The sequence below is a fragment of the Camelus bactrianus genome, chromosome X (assembly GCF_048773025.1).
Source record: "Camelus bactrianus isolate YW-2024 breed Bactrian camel chromosome X, ASM4877302v1, whole genome shotgun sequence".
NCBI classification, from domain to species: Eukaryota; Metazoa; Chordata; class Mammalia; order Artiodactyla; family Camelidae; genus Camelus; species Camelus bactrianus.
The window spans coordinates 81,386,130-81,404,514 of record NC_133575.1 but is presented as its reverse complement, the minus strand read 5'-3'; the positions used below and the strand labels follow the sequence as shown (position 1 = coordinate 81,404,514).

The following is an 18,385-nucleotide window of genomic DNA, read 5'->3' as shown; positions in this document are numbered from 1 at the left end:
CATTACTGGAAGACAGTGTAATCTAGTTTAATAGATGGGAGTTTGCTTTTAGTAAACATGTTGTTCACTTACACAGGCTAACATGATACTAACATTGTTCTTTATATATTCATTTACTTATCACACCTTTTCCTTACTGTTCTTCACATGTTGAATTTTGAAAATTTCTGATTTATTTAGTGGGATTTTACTTTACATGAGGAAACTAAGGATATAATAATTTTGAAATAAAACTAATGCTTCCTTCTAGCATATGCTTCTAGTAGCACTTTATAATCTTTTTTATTTGCTAGTAGGAATTTAGGTTTGAATGGCTCCATTTATTTTTTTTATTGAAGTATAGTCAGTTACAATGTGTGAATTTCTGGTGTACAGTCATATACATATATTCTTTTTCAGATTCTTTTTCATTAAAGGTTAATACAAGATATTGAATATATTTCCCTGTGCTATACAAATTTGTTTTTTATCTATTTTTATATGTAATGGTTAACATTTGCAAATCTCAAACTCCCAAATTTATCCATTCCCACCCCCTTTTCTTCCAGTAACCATAAGATTGTTTACTATGTCTGTGAATCTGTTTCTGTTTTATAGATGAGTTCATTAGTGTTCTCTTTCTAATTTTTTTTTAGATTCCACATAAGAGTGATATCATATGGTATTTTTCTTTCTCTTTCTGGCTTACTTCACTTAAAATGACACTCTCCAGGTCCATCTAAGCAAATGGCATGATTTCATTCTTTTTATGGCTGAGTAGTATTCCATTGTATTAATATACCACAATTTCTTTATCCAGTCATCTGTCGATGGACATTTAGGTTGCTTCCATGTCTTCTCATTTATTTTTAATCAGAATTTTTTCATTTTGCTTGATCATTTATTAAATTGCATATGTGTGACTGATATCAAAGTGGATTGTTACAGAAATAGTAGTGATGTTGCAAACTCAGCATTGTAGCATGATTTTGAAGGTAGAAAAAATGAAAATGTAGATAATAAAGAAAAATGCTTGCTTCCATTCAAATATATATGATAATTAAAGAAACATGAAATTTTTAAAAAGCAAAATTTAAACATACTGATGACTTTTTATAATTTAATGGAAGGAAATTGTTTTTCATGACAGCTATGCTCATTTATATTGAAATCATGTATATAATCAATCAAAACAAGGTAGTTACACAGTAATGACTAATGTGACAATGATGAGATTCTAAAACAGGGGCAATTGAATATGCATCACTTTCTTTTCATATGTAAATTCCATTACTAACAGAGCATTACTGTTCCCTTGTATTTCTATATAGCACTATAGCTGATAGGAGTATCATGATAGAATAAAGGGAGAAAAATTCCTTATGTTGCATTTACAAATTTACAAGAAGCAAAAAAATCCAGATTTAAATAATAGCAGAGGCTCTTCCTTACCCGGGCATTTAAAAAATAGTTTGGATGAGAATACAACTAACAGATTTATGTCTTATCTACAATTCAGCTATAATTCTCTGGTGGGTATTGATCTGTCTCCTTTTCTCCAGGAGTAAAATGCACAAAGTACTTTTTTTTTATTTCTGCATTCAAATGAATGTAAATATCTGGATTCTTTCAGATCCAGTTAGAGCAGCTAGCCACTTTGCCTAGAATGACTACATCAATAAGCAGGTCAATTTATCTCCTGAAGAAAAATGTAGATTTTCCAAGTGTTCTGCATTTCTTTTATTTAAGTATCAAGAAGGTGGGGAAAGGAATAGAATAGAGGCACCCCAATTAGAAACGGCTGCTGGCCTAGCATCAAAAACATTTCTTTCAATTTATTTAGCAGAATCAATCAAAAATATTCACTTAAGTCTGTCCTGGGTATATAATTCTTTAATAAGCATAGTGGAAAGAAAACTTGACAAGGCTCCATCCTTATCCTCAAGAAGCATACATATGTCATCTGGATAAGTAGACATGATTTAATGAAGGAGCATAAGGCATTTACAAAGACTTTCTTCATCTTATTTATGGCACCACCATTTGCTCAGCTCAGAGACAATGGAGATACTGTGTTCTTTTTTACTTTTTTTTGAGTTTAAGTTTTGTTTTTATTTGCCCACTGTAACTTAACTACAGTGGCTTGCAAACTTTTTTGACCTGAAAAATACATTTTACATCACAATCCAACAAACACACACATATATGTATATAACTGAAACCAGTGTTGCCAAAAATATCTACCCTGAGTTTTCTTGTTTTTAAGACTTTTTAAAGCAGTTTTAGGCTTACAACAAACTTGACAGGAAGGTACAGAAATTTCCCATATACCTACCTGCTCTCCACATATGTGCATAGTCATTATTTTTATTTACCAGAGTGGTACTTTTTTTTTTAATTAAGGATGAACGTATGTTGACACATCATAATCACCAAAGTCCACAGTTCACCTTAGTTTGGACAAAAGTATAAGGACATAGATATCCATCAGTATAATGTCATACAAAGTATTTTCACTGCTCTAAAAAACTTCGCTACTCCAGAATGGCATATGGAATCTCTTTTTTCCCTTGAAAAGAAGTTCAAAGCCTTCATGTCTATAAGACCACTCATAGCCCACCCATTCATGGACCAGACAGGCTCTAGGTGGCAAATTCCCCCACTAAATACTGCGGTTTTTCTTCCAGTATTGAGCCCTGTCCCACTGGTCTTGCCCAGCAGCCATGTGGAGGTGCAGGGGGACATGTGTAGGGTATGTGTTCATAGGAAGGCCCCAAGTTTTGTGCCATTTGTCACAATGAACCCAGATTCCTGTTGGGTGTGTTGTAAACAGAGGAGTCATTTCTTCAGGCCCCCTTCTCTGAGCACATCCCAGAGATACTGTATTCTTGATTACTTTCTCACCATCACGTCCAACCCATCAATGAATCCTGTTCTCTCTTCCTTCCAAACGTGTCCAGAATCCACTATCTCTTACCACCTCCACAGCTACTATTCTGGTTTAGACCACTTATCACCTATAGGGGAGGAAAAACTTATCCTCTATCCTCTTAGAGTTTTCAGCTGGGCCTAAGAATTAAGCTGACATAAAACAGATTAACATAAGAAAAGCATATAAGTTTTAACTTGTTTTTACATGTACATGGGAGCCCTCATGAGAAAAATGAAGACCCAAAGAAGCAGTTGAACAATAATGTACTGAATTGGACAAAGAGTAGTAAATTGTGAAAATGTCACAAGGCAAAGGGGCTTGGGCTAGTGCATTTAATTAGGCGGAGAAGTGACTAGGAAGATAAACGTTAGTTTAACAAGGTTTATTTGTACAGATTTCTCTCAGCCTCAACTTCCCATCCTTGGAGATAGAATGTCTCTTCCCTTCTGGTATAGGGAGATCATTGTCAGGGAGGAAGAAAATTTTCTCTACCCTTCTAGATTCTTCTGGCTGGTCTAAGAATTAAACTGACATGAGACAGATTAACAGGAGAAAATCAAACAAAAGTTTAATAACATGCATACATGAGCGAGACCCAGGAAAACTGTGTAACTTGACAAAATGCCTGAAACCTTCACCTTAAATACCATCTTCATCTTTGGCTAAAGACAAAAGAGGACTTTGGGAATAGTGGTTTGGGACCTGAAAGGGGAGGAAGACAATTCACATGGAGATGAAAAAGCAAATGTTTGGGACACAAATGTTTGCTGGGCCATGCAGAGACAATGGGACACAGAGTGAATGCTGATCTTCAGGCCCTGCCAAATTTTTCCCACCTCACCTAGCCCATACTCTTTTATCTCTGGTGATAGGTCTATTCCAGGCCCTTTATCTAAATTCCTTTATGCAGTTAAAAGAGAGATAACAAGAAAAACTTCCTGAATATTCTGTTTCTTAAAAATAATCAGCCTAAATTAACCCTCAAGCCAAAGAGACACATTTTGGGGTGGCAAAATTTGCTCCCCTACAATATCTTTCACATGGGAATTTCATCTCCTGTTTTTAAAAGAAAAAAGGTCAGAGTGCCCTTCTTGCATCTGCTGTTTTTCAAGTGCCTTTAACTTAAAATAATCCGTATGCTAGAGTGGTATATTTTGTGGGGCGTGTTCCAAACTCTTTCACTTCTCTCACCTAAACTATGGCAATAACCTCTTTGGTGGCCTCTCTCCTTCTACTCTTGTCTCTCTATAGTCTCTGCTGTCTATATAGCAGCCAAAGCAAACTTTTAAAACTAGAAATCAGCTCACTTTACTCCCCTGTTAAGAATATTCCAAAGGGTTCCTATTACAATGGAGTAAAATCAAATTCATTAGAATGGATTTCAAGGTCCTATCAGACCTATTTCCTGCCTATCTGTCTAACCTCATCTCCTAACACTTTCTGCTCCTTCTTTCCACTCCAGCCACACTAGCCTTCTTGGTGTTCTTCAAACATGTCACACTTGAGAGACTGAATACGCAGACAGACAATGGCCAAATCATATATAAAACTAGAACTCTGATCCACAATCTGCAGAAACCACTCAAGAAATAAATTTACTTTCTAGATGTCAGACTTATAGGAAGTTAGACTATTATCTCTAGTAACCAATCCAGGAAGCCAACAATACTCCCTATAACAATCAGCCTCAAACATCCAGGACTTGATTAATAACAGACAGCTTCCCTAATTTTTGTCCCAGCTCCCAACTTAGGACCAACCAGAGAAAGCCAAATATGCACCCCTCACATAGGATGCCCTGCTTCTAGTTAGCCTGCCTATAGTTTCACCATGCCAACAGTCTCCTTAATCAAGTCACACCTGAAGCTGCCCCTTTTTTCCACAATGAAGCTTCCCTACTCTCTGCCTTTGAGTCTCTGCCAAGTGCAAGTTATGGTGGCTGACTCCCTTGCTACAACAAGCTCTGAATAAATAGCCCTTTGCTGTTCTCATTTGGGTACTCTCATTTATTTCAACATGCTCATTTGTGCCTCAAGGTCTTGGCACTTTCAGTTCCTTCTGCCTGGAACACCCTTCTGCTTTGCATGGCTTGCTCACTTAATGAATTGAGGTCTCTGTTCCAAAATTACTTACTCAGAGAGTACTTTCCTGGTTATTCTATCTAAAATACTCTTCTCAAAACAACTGGTTCTAATTGGTGATATTCAAAAAATATGTATTGACTAGAAATATTCTATAGGCAGCTCCACCCTTGCACAAAAAGGGGTATATAAGAACCAGAAGAGCCCAGCAATCTAACACCTTGTAAGGAGTACCTATGCCGATAATGAATTTTATCTGACCCTGTGCTCCCAGAAGGTAATATGAGGGAAGAAAAATATCTTTCTCCTTCAACCCTTCTAGACTTTTGGCTGAGTCTCTGTAACAAAATACAGATTAACAAGGGAAAAGCATACACATTTATTTAATATATAATTTTTACATGACATGGGTGCCATCCTAAGGAAATGAACCACCCCACTCCAAAAAAAAAAAAAAGTTAAACCTGAATATGTTTATGTTAGGTTTGAAGAAGAGTAGAGAGTCACCGAAAAACACATGATAGGATAAAAGGGTGAGTTAGACAGTAAATGGGGAAACTTAGCAAATCTTGTTCAGTCAAATTCCCTCTGTCTTAGGCATAAGGTATTCCTTTCCTTTGGGTATAGGGTGGGCACCTCTTACATGAGGGTCTTATGATCTGCTTCAGTGAAAATGTTGGAGAATTCTTCCTGCACTTACCATTTCTTAAATTCCTTCAGCTCAAAATATTCAGTATGCCAATGCACCATATTCTGGATGTAATGTGTTCTGAAGCCCATCATTAGCAACAGTTAAGAATTTTGCCCACTCCTTTATACTCTGGCTAACCTCAAAGGATTACTCTGTTCTCATATCTTCTCAGATAAGACCCATCTTTATACTCCTCTATGACTCTCATATACCTCATGGATAACTCCCTTGTTTATCTGCCTCTATAAAACCTCAAGCTCCCTTCCTTTTCTTTGAGATGTTCCTCATTAATGCAATAGTCCAAATAAAATAATCTCTTTAATTGTCTGGTGCATTTTGTCTTTCACTGTTTGTGTTTCACTGTTTAGAACTTCTTTCTTTTCTGTACCCCACCCACCCACCACCACACACATACTCTAATAAGAAAGAATTTTGTCCCATGACCCAAATAGATCAGCTAAACGTACTGTCAGAACACTTGCTTTGGAGTGAAACATCCATGCAAGATGTTTGTTAAAGTGCTCAAATAGATGGAGAAGTGAAATTTCAAAGCTTATTGTAACAGGCTGTAAGACTTACTTTTTCCTATTAACTAATAAATGCATGTGTGGGGTAATTCAGTTTAAGATTTCCATTTACTGTAACATGTCATGCAGTAACAAAGTTGTGCATTTGAAGACCTATAGTCTTCAATTTACAGACATTCAAACCCAACACTTGTGAAGGCCAAACTGGCTTAAGTCAGATTACAGCAAAGATATGATAATAAATAAAAATTAATTGCTCAATATTCACTATTATTAATTTAATGTACAATTAACTTTCAGTGCCTTTCCTAATTTCTTTTTATGGTCTCCTTTATATGAAAACTGAGACCATCTACTCCCACAGTTGTTTTGGTGATGTTTAGGGAGCCAGCATTTGAAATAAAAACTTCCATAGCATCATTTACAAGCTCATTTCTCTTAGCTTGCTATTTCTCACAAGGTCTTTGATTCTGCAATCAAAAATTGTCCATCCGAAGTTTGGTTTTTTTTTTTTTTTGGTAACTTAAGCTGCACAGTTGGGGACAGTGGTTTCACATTGTAGTTAGCTTTTCACATCTTTCTCACTCACATGCACATCTCTAGTCATTCACTTGTAGACATAAATCTGTGAGAACCAGTTTGGAGCCTATGTCAACAGTCCAGGTGAGACATGATGAGGACTCTAACTAAAGAAGTTGCTGTAAGAATGGGGACAGCCTAAGTTAAAAAACATTGAGGTAAAATCAATAGCATTTTGTGATTAGCTAGATTTACGAGTAATGGTAAAAAGCCAAGAATTGCACTGAGGTTTCTAATTTTCAAGAATAATACAATTATGTATCATTCAAAATATCAAGAATATTTTGATTTTAATTCAGATATTTATTGAGCAACTACTATGTGCAGAACACATATATGGAGGAAGAATGGGGGGTTACATTAAATGGGAAGTTCCTGGAGGACATTCAAGTAGAACAATTAATGAGCAGTTGATAATATGGGTCTGAAATTCAAGAAAGAAGATGATATTGAAAAAAGAGATGTGAGAACAATTAGCATGGGTTTATTACTGAAGCTATGAGAGAACATATAAAACAAGAGAGAAAACTAAAAACGACTGGAGAGACAGAAAAAGTGATGTCACAAAAGTTAAAAAAGTAGAGCACTTTAAAAAAGGAGAATTATTTTTAAAAATATCCTACATATGAGTAAAATCATATGGTATTTGTCTTTCTCCATCTGACTTATTTAACTTAGCATAATACCCTTAAGGATAAACCAATGTTACCTCAATTTAAAAAAAGAAAAAGGAAAAATTGGTTAACAAGGACAAATGCTACAGAGCAGTCAACCAGGGCTTGCATTTGGCAAATTAGGACATCCTTGGTGGTTTTAGCAAAAATAGTTTAGAAGAATGTTGGAATGAAGAATAGTTTATGTTCATAATTAACTCAAAGGAATTAATTAACTTCAAAGGAAGTTAATAGGTTTCAATTACTTTATGTTACTCATTGGTAAGTTTCATATTGAAAGATTAAGGGCATTTTGATTGAAACTTCTCAAGAAGACTCTGTTTAATGGAATGGATGGTCTTTGAAAATGTACTTATTCAGCTTTGCATTAACCAGAATCTTGGCTATGGAATGCATGCAATAAATGATTATTAAATTGAAGATAACACTCATTCACTTCTCTCCATCTCTCTCATGTATACATTTATATAATTTATAATAAAATATATTTTATATTTTAATATGCATACTTTTTGTTTTGAAATAATTATAGATTTACAGTAGGTTGCAAAAGAAATGTACAGGGAATTCCCATAAACCCTTTCCCTAGCCTAGTCTAGTGTTAACATCTTATAGCCTTATAATACATTATTGAAACCAAGAAACTGACTTTGGCACAATCCATAGAGTTTATTCAAATTTCAACTGTTATACATGAACTAATTTGTGTATGGGTGGGGGTGCCCTATGGAATATTATCACATGTATAGCCTTGTGTAACCACTACCACAATCAAGATACTAACTGTATCATCACCACAAGACTCTCTTATGTTACCCCTTTATAGGCATACTCGTCCCCTTCCTCCCTATCCTTAACACCTGGCAACCAACCAGTTCTCTACCTCTATAATTATGCTACTTTATGAATGTTACATAAATGGAAACATGTACTATCTTTTTGTTATTGGATTGTTCCACTAAGCATAGCTTCCTTGAGGTTTATTCAAATTATTATGTGTTTCAATAGTCCATTCTTTTTTATTGCTGAGTAGTGTTCCATGGTGTGTATGTACCACACTTTGTTTAACTTTTCACCCTTTGAAGGACATCTAGGCTTTTTTGAGTTTTGGATTATTATGAATAAAACTGCTGTGAGCATTAATATAAAGGTTTTTATATGAACATAATAAGTCTTCATTTCTCTGGGATAAATACCCAAGTTGTAAGTTATATACTTAGTTTTTTAAGAAACTGCCAGTTTTCCAGAATGGGTGTACCATTTTACCTTCTCACTGGCATGAAGTCAAAGTTCTCTGCATCCTCACCAGAATTCAGTGTTATTAATATTTTCTTTTCATTTAGCCATTCTGATAGGCATGTAGTAATATTGCCATTCTAATTTGTATTTCTCTAATGGCTAATGTTAAACATGTTTTCATGTGCTTACTTGCCATCTGTATATCTTCTTCAGAGAAATGTCTCTTCATCTATTTTGCCCATTTTTTAACTGTTGAGTTATGAAAGTTCTTTATATAATTAAGATACTAGCTGTTGGTCAGATATCTGGTTTGCAAGTATTTTCTTCCACTCTGTAGTTTATCTTTTCACTGCTTTTAGGTCTTTGACAGAGCAAAAGTTTTTAATTTTGATGGACCAATATATGTTTTTGTTCCTTTTATGGATCATGTTTTTGGTGTCAAGTCTAAAGACTGTCTTCCTAGTGCTAGTCTCCAAAGATTTTCTACCATGTATTTTTCTAAAAGTTATATAGTTTTACATTTAAATCTGTAATCTATTTTGATTTAATTTTTGTATATGATATGAAATTTAGGTGAAGGATCTTTATTTTTTGCCTGTGGATATCCAACTGCTTCTTCAACATTTGTTAGAAAGGCTATCCTTTTTCCATTGAATTGATTTTGCTCCTTTCTCAAAATTTATTGGGTATACTTGTGTGGATCTATTTCTGTTTTTGTTTTTGTTTTTTTCAGTTCTATTGTTCTATGTGTCTATCCTACTGCCAGTACTGTGCTAACTTATTTGCCAATATATTGTAAGACTTAACATCATGGCAAGGGATTCCTTCTGGCTGTGTATATTTTTATTTTACTGCTTTATAGTAATTGCTCTGTGGTATGAGTAACTATCTTTAACATATCAATTTGCAAAGAATTAGAATATAATAAAGCATATTTTAAACTATAACTATATGAGAAATAATTTAATATTCATCTTTGATGGGCTGACATAACAATAAGAGCCTTGGACTAGGGGTCAGGATACCTGGGTTTCATAGCTAGCTTTGACACAAGTGAACTATATTACTTTAAGCATATCTCTCTTTCTCAGCCACTCACAATCTGTTTCTTCATCTGTAAAATGAGTAGGAAGCAGGTAATCCTTCAAGCCTTTTCTAGAAAGAGGAAAAATTCTTGAGTTCATTTAGTCTATATTAATTGTATACATGACTACCGCATTGCACAACTCCAAGGGGTACCATTCATACTGTATTCTGTGTCAGGGTTTGGAAAACAATAGTCTAAGGGCCAAATCCAGACCATAGCCTGTTTTTATAAATAAAGTTTTATTCGAACACTGCCATGCTAATTCATTCACATACTGCCCTGTGGCTGCTCTCCCTACTAAAATGGCAGAGTTTATTAGTTGCAACAGACCCTATCAGAAAAGCCAAATATATTTACTTTACAAAAAAAAAAAATTGCCAGATCATGGTCCATATGAATGCTGTTTCCTGGAGTTGTGCAATCATGGTTGACCTAATTATGTAAATTATTGTAAATAAAGGAGAAATCACTGAATTGACAAGAATTAAATTTCTCTTCTGTTTTATCAATTTATCACTATAGTTAGAAACTATCAGGGTAGCAAAGATAACATGCCTAGTTTTAGTGCCATCATTATCATATTAATACAGGATAACCAAGCCCTTTCAAACAGTAGTAGAAGTTCAGCTTAGGAGACATAGGCCTTGATGTATTAATTTGATAATTTCTTTTCATTCAAGTGCTTTTCAATTCAAAAAATATCTGAGCACCACTGAACATCATGAGATGTAATGTGTGTTGTGAGGTAAAAAAATGAGTAAGACAAGATCCTTGCCCTCAAGAAACTCACAATCTAATTAGGGGGAAAGGTGATAAACCAGAGAAAAAGCCAACATAATTAAGATATATTGTGATAAGATATATAAAAGGGGGCCAATGCAGCTATAGGAACATCAGGGCTATGTTTTCCTTCATTTCTTAGCTTAGTGGCTTGCTTGTGTCATGACACCGTAGGAGAGGAAAAAGCTTTTCTCAACTGTCATAGAGTCTCTGGCTGGGTCTGAAAATTAAACTGACAAAGACAAATTAAGAAGAGAACAGCACACAAGTTTTATTAAATTTTTACATTTAATAAAGAAAATGAAGACCTGAAGAAGTGACCAGAGCAGGACAATTTAATATCTTTTAGAAAAACAATAAATCTGTGATAAGACAAAGAGGTTTGGGCAAGGGTTGTTAATGGTGAAGAGTAACTAGGAAGATAAGGGTTAGTTTAACAAGGTTTGTTTATACAGATTTCTCTGGTGCCATCTCTGGTCACATTAGTCTGTCTTTAGCAAAAGGAAAATTTATTTCCTGCCTTTAGGCAGAAAAGCGGTAGCTTTTTTAGAGTTTACTGCTTCTTAATTGCCTTCAGCTCAAAATAAATTTTATGTCAAAGAAGCATATTTTGGAGTCATATATTCTGGTTTCCTTCAACATTCTCTCATTCTCCAAGTGTTATCATTAACTTGCACTAGAATGGCTCATTTAAGGTATGCTTTGTAACAGTTAATAGAAATTTAAAAGTATTATCCACTCTTGGCACCTTTGAATCTCAGAGATTTTAGTTGTGCTACCCCAGAGTGTCTGACCTGAATTGATAAAGACAATGTGGTATATATACACAGTATATATACACAATGGAATACTAATCAGTCATGAAAAAGCATGAAATTTTGCCATTCATGAAAACATGGATAGACTTTGAGGGCATATGCTAAGTGAAATAAGTCAAAGAAAGACAAATACTGCACAATTTCACTTACATGTAGAATCTTTAAAAAATCCTCATAGAAAAAGATATCAGATTTGTGGTTACTATAGTTGGGGGTCAGGGATTTGGATGGAGGTAGCAAAAGGTACAAACTTCCATTATAAGATAAATAAGCAATGGGAATGTAATGTACAATTTGATGACTGTAGTTAACATTGCTGTATGGTATATTTGAAAGCTGTTGATAAACAAGTTTATACTGTATAGCACAGGGAACTATATTTGATATCTTGTAGTAGCTTACAGTGAAAAAGAATATGAAAATGAATATATGTATGTTCATGTATGACTGAAGCATTGTGCTGTACACCAGAAATTGACACAACATTGTGAACTGACTGTACTTCAATAAAAAGTAAAAAAAAAAAAAGTTGTAAGAGACTAAGTCTTTTTTAAATTTTTAAACATTTTTAATTGAAGTATAGTTGATTTACAATGTTTCAGGTGTACAGCAGTAACTCAGTTTTATATATATATGTGTGTATATATATAAAAAATATATATATATATAAAATATATATATATATTCTTTTTCAGATTCTTTTCCATTATAGGTTATTATAAGATATTGAATATAATTCCCTGTGCTATGCAGTAGGTCCTTGTTGTCTATTTTACATATAGTAGTGTGTATCTGTTAATCCCAAATTCCTAATTTATCCCTCCCCGCCTTTCCCCTTTGGTAACCTTAAGTTTGTTTTCTATGTCTGTGAGTCTATTTCTGGTTTGTAAGTAAGTTCCTTTGTATCATTCTTTTAGATTCCACATATAAGTGATATCGTATAATATTTGTCTTTCTCTGTCTGATTTATTTCATTTAGTATGACCATCTCTAGGTCCATCCATGTTGCTGCAAATGGTATTTCATTTTTTATGGCTGAGTAATACTCATATACATATATATACTGTTCTCTATAGTGGCTATAGAGAACTCCCATCAACAGGTTCCTTTTTCTCCACACCCTCTCCAGTATTTATTATTTGTAGACATTTTGATGATGGCCATTTTGACTGGTATGAGGTGATACCTCATTACAGTTTTGATTTGTATTTCTCTAATAATTAGGAATGTTGAGCATCTTTTCTTGTGCCTGCTGGCCATCTTCTTTGGATAAATGTCTGTTTAGGTCTTCTGCCCATCTTTTGATTGGGTTGTTTAAGACAGCAAGTCTTAACAATTCTCATCACAAAGAAAAAAAAAATTTTGTAACTATATGAGGTCATGGATGTTAACTAAAGTTATTGTGGTAATCATTTAACAATATATGTATGTCAAGACATTGTGATATACACCCTAAACTTACATAGTGCTATATGTCAGTTATATCTCAATAAAACTGAAAGAATCAATCAATCAATAAATAACTAAATAAACAGAGAAATGTAACCGAGCAGGACCCTGGAGGGCCTTCCAGGGTCAGACCCCTCCCTCATATCCTCTGCTGTAGCTCCTCTCTGAATCACTCAGAGAATAGTATATCGTGTATATTTCCTGAGTTTTTCAGATGCTTAAAACTATCACAAAGGGAAGAAACTAACTACTTGATGATTGAGAATGCATAGCTCCCAGACCTTCTGGCACTTAGGGGTTGTTAGTGTTGACGGCCCTGTTACCTCAACATCAGCCAATCAGAGAATTGTGCACAAGCTGATCAGGTACCCTGTGACTCCCTCCCTCACCTGGTCTTTAAATAGGCTTTGCTGAAACCCTTCGGGGAGTTCGAGGTTTTTCTTGGGCATGAGCCACCCCGTCCTCCTTGCATGGCCCTGCAATAAACCTTTCTCTGCTCCAGACTTCAAAGTTTCAGTTCATTTGGCCTCATGGTGTGGTGGGCACATCATCTTGCCTTCAGTAATAGTAACAAAGTAGACTGACCAAGATACATGCATATATATGTTTTCTCCCCTTACCCCAAATACTTCTGCTGATTTATCTATTTCAGTCAATGACCTCATCATTCTCTTAATCACAGGGGCTCAAAACTTTGGGGTTATATTTAATTCTTTGAAGCACTATGGTTGAACAGTTAGGATTTTGTAGCCAGATTGCCTGGGTTTAAATCCCAATTCTCTGACCTTTGGCAGAGTGTTTATACTCTCAGTACTTCAGTTTCTTCATCTGTAGAATATCCAACTCTAAGGTTTCTGTGAGGAATAAATGACTTAATATATACAAACTACTCAGACTCTGCCTGGCACATAAGCTCTAAATACATGATTGTTATAAATATCATTCCTTCTCCCTCTAGTCCCTGTATTTACTTAGTTGTTGAGCCAAGCATATTCTGTCTCTACCATGCCTCTCCAATCCAACTTCTCTATTCCATTCTCACAGACACCACACTTTTACTATTTCTCTGGGGTATTCTTCCAGCAATTCAATTCATCCCACATTCCAAAGTCAGATTAATCTTTCTTCCTAAAATGATGTGAAACCTCCCTTCTCCCCATATACACAACAGTGATTTCAAATTGCAAACTTTGGACCCCTGGGACCCTATGCAGTTACTGTGATTCTGGAATTCATATGCACATAAATGTCCTCTCAATCAATAAAATCTACTAAAAAAAAGATGTAATTACATTCTAGAGGCAGAATTGTGTTAGCCTATAGTCTGCATTAGGCAACCAGAAATTTTCCAAACCAAAAGCTGGCCACTAGACCACATTTAGTTTTGAGTCTGGGTATTCCTAATGGTAAAGGCCATGGGCTACACTGGATTTTTTGCTCTACTCATATAAGAGTGACGTATGTATTCAAAATATTTTAGCCAGTCACATATTTTGAATATATTTAATATCAACAATGAGAACTCATTTCTAATGTTCATTATGCTAATTAACAAGCCACAAATTTCACCAATAAAAACCAGCTTCCAACATTCACAATGTGAACTAATAAAGCATAGGATATTGCTATAGATAGTGTTAGCTATAAATAAAGAAAGCACTTGTACTTGCCACTTTATGGTAGATCTCTCCTAACTAAAATAATAGTTGGCTCTCAGGAATGTGAATTCCTAAGTATGAAACCAAGCAGGACCCTGTCGGGCCCTCCTGGCTACAGAAGCCTTTCTCTGTTGTCCTTTTCTTGTTTGTAGGAAAAAGGCTTTCAGCCTTCCAGACCTTCCCTGAGTTCCAAAGGGCAGATTCAAACAGTTACTAATGAGAGGAGTGAGGGAATGCCAAAACACAGGAAAGGGAGTCAAGAAACAATAGCGCAGCCTTGGGGCAGGATCCTGGTTCCTCCTCGAGAAATATACATAACAATCTGATACACAGCTCTGAGTTTTTTTCACAGAAGCTAAGGCCCCCACCCAGGTGGAGGATGGTAACTTTCCGGCCAACTGATATCCTTCAGAATCCAACGACCCCCATTTCTGGGCTCTCAGATCCCTCCACAGATGAAGTGCTTTCTGTTTTGTCTTTTTTTGGTCTTTTCTTTGCTTTACTGGGTGTGTTTGTCCTAACAAACTAATAGCCCTAGGTAATGCTTAATCTCACAATAGCTCAGGCTGGCTTGTTTCAGCCCAGTTTATCAGAGTCATAAACCCCACCGCCCTTCACAGACCCTAAACTTCTTACCTCACCTACAACCAATCAGAGACTTGTGCTCAAGCCAGTCAGGCACTTGTGACCCTACCTTATAAAAGACCCCAACAACTGGCCTTCAGTGCTCACACAGGCACCTCTCGTCTGTGTGGTCCGCTGTTGTTTATGGCAGTGCACCCTAATAAACTCCTTTCTATTCCCATACTCTCTGATAAATTCTTTCACTGAAACTGTGCACGTCACAATGTCACCAACGGGCCGCCACGTTGTGCACACAACAGACCCCAAAAAGGTTGTGAAGGAGGATTAATAAAATGGTCACATTTAGGCTAACAGATTGCTTATTATTTTGCTTGCCCTTAAAACGGTCAACTGACCCAACTGACCAGTTGCTACTCACAGCTCCAGGACCATTATTAAAATAAAGCTATTAGTTTTACTGTTTCTGCTTTATTCCAGTAATCGAAAGTAATAATCATACTTGGTTTCTGAGTTGTTCTCCAGGGAGAAGGTCACAGAACTGGAACCTTACAAAGCAGGCTAAATACCAAGAAGACCACACCTTGGATACTTAGGCGATAAAGAGATGGGAGAAGTGACAACTGCTAGACTCTACAGAATTGGTCTCCTGAGGCATCATGACGCCACTCTAAGTCTTATGATGAGGAAATGATTCTGTTGATGGTTATCAATCTTTTATTGTTTGATCTATGGCTATATAATCACCCTGCCCCATTCCCAAGGTGGGTTCACAGTGTTGAAGGCACTAGCCTGGTGTGAGTCCCCTTTGCCTGGCAAAGTAATAAAGCTGTCTCTTTTCTTCTAAGCTCTAAGACCCTGTCTCTGAGTTTCAATTTGGCTCATCAGGGACAGGGGCCGATCTTTCAGCAACAGTTGGAACCAGAGGCCAATGATTGAGATCCCTGGAACACCACCGTTACCTCACTACCAACCAATCAGAGGAAGGTCACACAACCTGCAGCCATTCTCCTCAAATTTTACCTATAAAAACTCTTCCTGAAAACCATAAGGGGAGGGGTAGAGGGTTGGGGTCTTTTGAGCACAAGCCACCCATTCTCCTTGCATGGTCCTTGCAATAAACCTTTCTGTGCTCCAAACTCCAACATTTCAGTTTGGTCTCACTGTGCATCAGGACCATGAACTTGTTGAACCTGGGTTGTAACTTCAACTGATACAGATGCACAATGTCACACTGTCCATGCTAAAATATTTTAAATTCACACTTCTGCTCTGATTTCTGCTTGTAATTATCCTTTCATTCTTCCCAGGTCATCTCAGATGATACTTCCAAAAAGTATTTCATTAAGCCCCAGTAAGCTTCCATAGCACTTAGAACATCTCTTAAGATGCCTACCTTATACTCTTAGAATCCCTTTCCTCACACTGATCCTCAGAGGCAGTAGATCACAGCAGTTAAAAGCATGAGCTCTGGAGTCAAGCTGCCAGAATTTGAATTCTGACTCTACCTGTGACCTTGGCAAGTCCTACAAGTTGCTTATCTCCTCTGTGCAATTTCCTCATTTGTAAAATAGGAATGTTGCAAACTATTATGATATGCATTTGCTATATTGACTAATTCAATTTTGCCATAGGAAACAAGAAAATAAGTGGGAGATGAAATTCATACATATGTTAAGCAGAGACAAGTAGATTAGTAACCCATGGGACATTTTAGACATAAAGTTGATATATATATATGCAGAACATAAATCAGAAGGGATAGAAGAACCAGGTAGGCACTAAATATTCATGAGGCACAGGAAGCACCTAATATTCATGATATATCAAATATACATCAGGCCTCTGAGGCACCAAATATTCATGGTACAGTAAATATATGAGGCACTCAGTATTCATGAGGACCTAAATCAGCCACCCATGTGTGTCATGTATTCTGTGCCCATGTATCCTGTGGCCAGGAAATGACAAATAAAAATTCCTAGCTGCTCACTGGGCTATGGCAAGCTTCAGCTGTGGACAAGCGCACTTGTCCCTACAACTTCTGATAAAGCACGTATGTATAATTGGTTTCAGGCTTCTTTCATCCACAAAGCTCCTTTGTTCAAACCTCATCTCTGGTCCTCCCAACCATATCCTCAGTGGGAAAGGCTAATGTGGACAAAAGAAACAGGACATACAAAGATTGCATAACCCAGGTGTGGTTCAGCCTGCTGGCATCTGATCCTAAGTGTGTTAACATACTGCATCTCTCTCCTCTAGTGTCATACTGTAAATATTAAATTGATTTAATAAAACGTGTGATTTGAGTAATCAGACTTATCTGAGTTTCTAGGAGCTCAAGCACTTATTATTCTCCCATGCCTTAGTTTTATTTTTTAACAGCCTTATTGAGATATAATTCACATGTTGTACAATTCACCAATTTAAAATGTACAGTTCAATGTTTATTGGTATATTACACTAAGTTGTTAAAAATTATGGTGAAATATATATATATACATATATATATATAAAACATAAAATTTGTCATTATAACCACTTTAAATTTTAATTGTACAATTTAATGGCATTAATTACATTCACATGTTATGCAACAACAGTATTTCCAAATCTTTCTAATTACTGAAGGAGGATTAACAAAATGGTCACACTTAGACTAAAAGATTGTTTATTCTTATGTTTGCCCTTAAAATGGTCAACTGACCCAACTGACCAGTTGCTACTCACAGCTCCAGGACCATTATTAAAATAAAGCTATTAGTTTTACTGTTTCTGCTTTATTCCAGTAATCGAAAGTAATAATCATACTTGGTTTCTGAGTTGTTCTCCAGGGAGAAGGTCACAGAACTGGAACCTTACAAAGCAGGCTAAATACCAAGAAGACCACACCTTGGATACTTAGGCGATAAAGAGACGGGAGAAGTGACAACTGCTAGACTCTACAGAATTGGTCTCCTGAGGCATCATGACGCCACTCTAAGTCTTATGATGAGGAAATGATTCTGTTGATGGTTATCAATGTTTTATTGTTTGAGCTATGGCTATATAATCACCCTGCCCCATTCCCAAGGTGGGTTCACAGTGTTGAAGGCACTAGCCTGGTGTGAGTCCCCTTTGCCTGGCAAAGTAATAAAGCTGTCTCTTTTCTTCTAAGCTCTAAGACCCTGTCTCTGAGTTTCAATTTGGCTCATCAGGGACAGGGGCAGGTCTTTCGGTAACATCATCCCAAAAAGAAACTCTATAACCATTAAGCAATAACTCCCTGTTCCTTCTGCCCCTAGTCACTATAACTTTTAATCTACTTTG

General features: G+C 36.1%; 1 non-coding gene across 1 annotated transcript; it reads right to left on the bottom strand.

The window, feature by feature from the left end:
- Window positions 1-2,722: 2,722 nt before the first annotated feature.
- LOC123619345 (small nucleolar RNA SNORA11) lies at window positions 2,723-2,852 on the bottom strand. Its single transcript, XR_006727920.1, has one exon. It is a non-coding gene; the product is annotated as a small nucleolar RNA SNORA11 (small nucleolar RNA).
- Between the last annotated feature and the right edge of the window lie 15,533 nt (window positions 2,853-18,385).